The sequence below is a fragment of the Homarus americanus genome, unplaced genomic scaffold, assembly GCF_018991925.1.
Source record: "Homarus americanus isolate GMGI-L3 unplaced genomic scaffold, GMGI_Hamer_2.0 scaffold32871, whole genome shotgun sequence".
Classification (NCBI taxonomy): domain Eukaryota; kingdom Metazoa; phylum Arthropoda; class Malacostraca; order Decapoda; family Nephropidae; genus Homarus; species Homarus americanus.
In genome coordinates this window covers 1,984,481-1,991,058 of record NW_024748870.1, presented here as the reverse complement: position 1 = coordinate 1,991,058, position 6,578 = coordinate 1,984,481, and positions in this window count along the sequence as shown.

Sequence of the window (6,578 nt, the reverse complement as noted above, 5' to 3'; positions counted from 1 at the left end):
TGATGGTGGTGGTGGTGATGGTGGTGATGGTGGTGGTGGTGATGGTGGTGGTGGTGTGGTGGTGGTGGTGATGTGGTGCTGGTGGTGGTGATGGTGGGTGGTGGTGATGGTGGTGATGGTGGTGGTGGTGTGGTGGTGGTGGTGATGTGGTGGTGGTGGTGATGATGGTGGTGTGTGGTGGGTGGTGGTGGTGTGGTGGTGGTGGGTGATGGTGGTGGGTGATGGTGGTGATGGTGGTGGTGATGTGTGATGGTGGTGGTGATGGTGGTGGTGATGGGGTGATGGTGGTGGTGATGGTGGTGGTGGTGTGGTGGGGTGGTGGTGGTGGTGGTGATGATGGTGGTGGTGGTGATGGTGGTGATGGTGGTGGTGGTGTGGTGGTGGTGGTGATGGTGGTGTGGTGGTGGTGGTGGTGGTGGTGTGGTGGTGGTGGTGGTGATGATGGTGGTGATGGTGGTGGTGATGGTGGTGGTGTGGTGGTGGTGTGGTGGTGTGTGGTGATGGTGGTGGTGGTGTGGTGGTGGTGGTGATGGTGCCTGCACACACAAATTAATCTCATATGTTTTCTGTCGATTTATTTTTTTGTTTTTTTAATATGAATAAATATTTTACTTATGTATATACAGTACAACGGCTTGAGGATTTTATGTTTCGTGAGACTATATATTTACCTGTCGTAGTAGGGATTTAAAGGGGATACAGTAGGGATTTAAAAGGGATTACAGTAGGGATTTTAAAGAGGTTGCAGTAGGGATTTTAAAGTGGCTACAGTACGGATCAAAAAAGATTACAGTAGGGATTCAAAAGGGATTACAGTAGAAATTACAGACTTACTGATCGAAAAATACATAGAGCAGAAGGAGAGGCGTAATGAACACGTCATCACACAGTACCAGGACGTTTTACCCTCGGCTGCTAATTGGAAGGTATGCACCTGGAAATAATCATGAATATAAGATGATAACCCGATCCAAGACTGGCCCCAGGTGGTACTGTACGTTGTAATACCATAAAGTTCGATATTTTCCAAGAGATAGATTATGATTAGGTGTGTAATAGCGTTAGGCCCATTTGAGGACGGAGGTACTCAAGGGGTTATGATATACTAAAGGGGTTACGATATCGTACTCAAAGGGGTTATGATACAATACTCAAAGGGTTAAAAATCGTAATCAACGGGTTAAGACATTGTACTCAAGGGGTTAAACAATTGAGGGTTACAATGTTTTCTCTTGTAGTTTCTCTCCATATATCTTCGTCCCCCCTACGACAGATGAGTGACTCCCACATGCTGAGCGGGGCGGGGCGAGAGTCTCTGGTTCTGCTGGATGAGTTGGGTTCTGGCACCAGCGTAGAGGAAGGTGCCTCGTTAGCCTGGGCCATCATGGAGGCTCTCATCCACGCCCGCGCCACCACCGTCCTCGCCACCCACGCCCTCTTCCTCACCAGGCTAGCCAATCTCTATCCCAGTGTTGCCAAGTGAGTAGTACAAGACTTCCCCTCCAAGCGCCTCCTTCCTCACAGTGTTTTATCTTCACCAGGAGGTCGTAGTTTAAGTTAGAACCCACAGTCACCAGGTAGAAGCATTAGTTGGTAGCCACAGTCACCAGTCAGAAGTACAGTATGAGTATCACAGTCACCAAATAGCAATATAAGGTAGTAGTGACAGTCAGCAGTATAAGTAGGGAGTCACAGTCAGCAGTAGGGAGTCACAGTTACCAGTTATTACAGTCAGCACTTATCTTTCTCTCCCCCCCCCCTCCCCACAGTTACCACCTGGAGAGTGAGGATGGTGGACAAGGCCGCCTTCACCTGACTCACATAGTACGCAAGGGAGTCACTCAGGCCACGAACTATGGCCTCGCTCTGGCTGCTATCACGCCCATCCCGCTTACGATTCTAGAGCGAGCAAGAGGCCTCGCCCACACTATGACCCCGCCCACACAGGTAAACTTATCTTGATTAGGTAATTAACACTTCTTGCTGGGTGATCAGGTAAAAGTTGGTATTCGGGGGTGACAGGACTAAAGGGTAGTAGTAGTAGTAGATTGCTGACACGAGCCACATGCGGCCTTTGCTGCATTCACCCATGGAGTCAAGCATCGTTGGAACTACCTGATGCGTACCATCCCTGAGATCGGACCCCTCCTCCACCCCCTGGAAGAAGCTACCAGTGTCAAGTTCATTCCCAAATTAGTGAAGCACCCTGACTTAACCCCAGCAGAAAGAGCACTTCTTGCACTTCCACCAAGACTGGGAGGGATGGGACTGACAAATCCAGAGGAGATTGCTGCCACTGAACACCAAAATTCACTTAAGCTCATGGCAGCCCTCACAGACCACATAATAGCCCAGAATGCAACAGGGGAAGTGGTTACCAGCGAAGTAAATAAGATTCGTAGGTCCATTACGACAGATCGACAGCACTGCCAAAATGATAAGTTGCAGCAACTATTGCTGCAGGTACCAGAAAATTTGAAAAAAAGTAGCTATAGCGCAGGAGGTGGGCGCCTCGAACTGGTTAACTACGTTACCGATAAGGGCAAATGGTTTCAGTCTTAATAAACAAGAATTTACAGATGCCATTGCTCTAAGGTACGGTCGGCCAGTAGAAGGTTTGCCCTCCCAATGCGTGTGTGGCTCTTCCTATGATGGCGATCACGCCATGGTGTGCAAGAAGGGGGGCTTCATATGCATGAGGCATGACGAGGTAAGGGATCTCACAGCAAATATGTTGAAGGAAATCTGCCGGGATGTCATGGTAGAACCGACCCTCCTTCCATTGGATGGTGAGATCTTCCAACACAGGACTTCAAACACATCTAACGAAGCCTGTGTGGACGTCAGTGCTCGAGGATTCTGGACGCGGGGACAGCGAGCTTTCTTCGACATCAGGATTTTTTATCCCATGGCCGCATGTCACCGTAACCTAGCTCTCGATGCTGCATAGGAGGAACGAGAACGACAAGAGAAGGGCATATGGGGAGAGAATTCAAAACGTTGATCAAGGCAGCTTCACTCCTCTAGTGTTCACAACCTCTGGTGGGATGGGACCAAGTGCAAGATGTTTCTACGCCAGACTCGCGGAGGTGATCTCCGAACAGAAGCAGCAGCCCAGAAGTTATGTTACAGCCTGGATGAGATGTCGACTGTCTTTCTCTCTCCTTCGGTCGGCTTTGCTCTGCCTCAGGGGAACGAGAGCTTCTGCCCCAACTCCGACAACTGCTGCAGATATTGACTATGAGGCTACTGTCACTGAATGCCGCATAGATCTGCGGCTCAACTAATTTAACACAGATAGGATAGCTACTTATGTATTAGGATATTTAATATTAAGGTAATTAAATGGTGGCGAAGGTGTGGCTATTGGGGGAGGCTGGAGGCCACGTTCAAAAAAAAAAAAAAAAAAGTAGTAGTAGTAGTAGTAGTAGTAGTAGTAGCAGAAGTAGTAGTAGCAATAATAACCCTTGACCTTACAACAACACACTGATTGGTATTAATTAATCAGTAGGTGATTTCCTTCAAGACGACATAATTAATCGATATTCAATTCGCTGTGTAGTGTTAGAGTTCTGGGAGAGACGTGAACTCGGTGTCTTTAGGGGAGATTGGCTCACGCGTGATGGTTGGTTATCACACTAAACTCCTTTACTCTGTATTGTCTAATCTATAGGTTTTTACCGGATAACCTGTTAGTAATACAGTATATATATATATATATATATATATATATATATATATATATATATATATATATATATATATATATATATATATATATATATATATATAATTTATTACGGCAGGAGACCTTACAAATCCGATTTTATTTCCATTTTCTTTAACAACCAATTGCGGTAGTTCCGTAAGGACGCTAAATTAATTAAAAACTCCAGGTAAAATTCCAAACGTTAACTCACATTTTCCCAGAATTGTTTAACATCCCCTTCAGGTGATCTCCTTTTTCACAACGTCAAAGGCCTTATAGAAACTGTCTTTCTTCCCCTCTCTGCTGGGATACGCAATGCCACCAACCTAAAAGGAATTTAATAGAATTACCCACACACGGAAGAGGAGGGGAGGCTCTTCTCCTCCCCTCCTCTTCCTGCCATACCATCAGGAGGGGAGGCTCTTCTCCTCCCCTCCTCTTCCTGCCATACCATCACCATTCACGTGTGTCAGGGAAAGTGGGGCCATCTTTCTCTTACAAGGAAATAGTTTGGCGTTTTTAACATAACTCGCCCGATATAATGAGACGACCTTCATCTCTGATATTTTCTTTAATTTTTTTGTAACTCAGAAAGAAAACGTGAAAAGGTTTGTTAAAATGTTTAGATTATTTATGTTCATCCATCTCATGTTTAAATCTCAAGGTGTTTTATCAGGGAATATACAGAGTGAGGGAGAAATAAATGACACATCGTTATTTATACATCTGAATACTATCACTCGGCGTGACACAGACTACACGGTTTATGCAAGTCGCAGTCTTACTTTTTATGAGCATTTATAAACAACATCAAATAAACACAAACACTACAATAACAACTGGATAATCTTCTTTCAAACACAATAATACTGAATATTTACGTGTGTTTTACTGCCACTCAAAAACAGTATCGGATTTTGTGTAAACACGACATTATCAAACATTTACAAGACATCAACATAATATCATATATCTGTAAGCAATCTAGTCTAACCTAACTTAACCTAACCTAACCAAACACCCCCCCAAGATAATGCAAAGGTGTTTAATCATCAGATGAAATAAGCTAAGGGCGCCTAATTGTCAGGTGAATGGCAATATGATATTCTCACAAGCACCTGACAAACACCACAAGTATATTTTCGTAAGGTAGTAAATATAAAACTCTCTCAACACACTGTGACGTACTGCATGAGACACACACACACACACACACACACACACACACACACACACGTCTGGTAAGAAAATCTCGGGCGTTCGTACGTGTGTTGTTATGGCCTCGTAAAAGTTAATGGTCTTCGCTGGGAGAAGTAAAACATGTATAATAACGTGTTACATTAGGTGGCTCCTCTGTACACCAGTATACAACGTTCCCTGACCAATTTACCCCCCCTTCTCTCTGTCACCTCAAGATCTCTATTTTTCTCTTTATATCATTCTCTATTTTCTCTCCCCCATCTCTCTCTTTTGTCGTTCCCTTCTCTCTCTATCTTTCTCTCTTATAATCGGATCATCACTTATTGTTTTGTATTTTGGAAGCTTTTATCGTATAACTGTAGTTTATTTTGTAGTCAGGTGATCCTTGTTGTCTTCCTTCACTACATAAAGTCTTTTGTTGTTGTTTTAGTGTTGTGTATAAGTGGTCGTGTTGGTTTGACAAGAGGCAGTTTACATGAGCTTCGTAAGGCGAGGTAAATATAACTCATAGACGCACCTGACCGAGATATAATACTTGGCTAATACCTATAACTGCACTGGAGTAAGTTGGTATATATAATTCTAGTTTTATTGCTGGTGATTGTTATAGGCAGTACGATTGTTTATTGTTATAGGTAGCCGAGGACGGGGAGAGTGAGTGGACACGCCAGAGAGCAGTTTATCGCCTGGCTCACCGTCTGATGGCTCTAGCTCAAGCTGCCTTCCCGTCTTCCGCCTCTGAGGGTTCTTTTCATACCCCTGCCACGCCCTTGGGCTCTGGCGGCCACCGAGCACCTCTTACGAACACTCCTTCCACGACCATCGACTCTGGTGGTCATCCTATTCCTCAGACACACAGCGCCTCAACAAATGACGATCAACCCCCCGTCAGCTCCAGCCAGGGGACGACCCATACCAGTAGCGAGGGTGTAGGGACGGCAAGAGAAGCTGTTGATCGTGATAAGGAGCTCAAGACACAGCTGGAGAAACTTCTACAGGAGTTTATGGAACAGCTGGTGCAGCCTGAGACACACCACCTGTCCCAAGACGACTCGACGACCCCAGCTTAGCTTAATGTTATCACTTAAGCTACGTGGACATTTTTTTTTACTGTTTTTGTTACTTTTATATTTGTTATATTTCTAGACATTTATCTTAGCATTGATAATATTTCAAGAATTTATAGTTTTTTTTTTTTTCGTGGACATGTATATAATATTGACTTTATTCGGACGCAAATTACTATAGGAATTCCATGCATGGTATGTCAGTGTTGCCAATTAAACTGTTTTATTTCCTTCTTTACTTGAGTTTGGACGAAGTTATATTTTCTTCCTTTCAAATGACTTGCAATAAGTTTTATCAATCTGCGTAAATAATATCTGTAGATCGTCATACTTTGTTTACCTACTTATACCTAACAATACCTTGTCTCTCGTTACAATGATATAAATATAACATTAGACTCAACACCCAAGCTTATTTCAACTACTGATAAAAACACCTTAACGCTACTTGGGGGTTAGGTTAGGTTTGGTTAGGTGAGATTACGTTAAGTCAGATCAGGTTAGGTCGGATTAAGTCAGGTCTCGCAGGGGTTCTCAGACAAAGATTGCATCAATTCCGTTTTTTTTATCCACAAACATGACAAGGCCACTCACTGCACTCC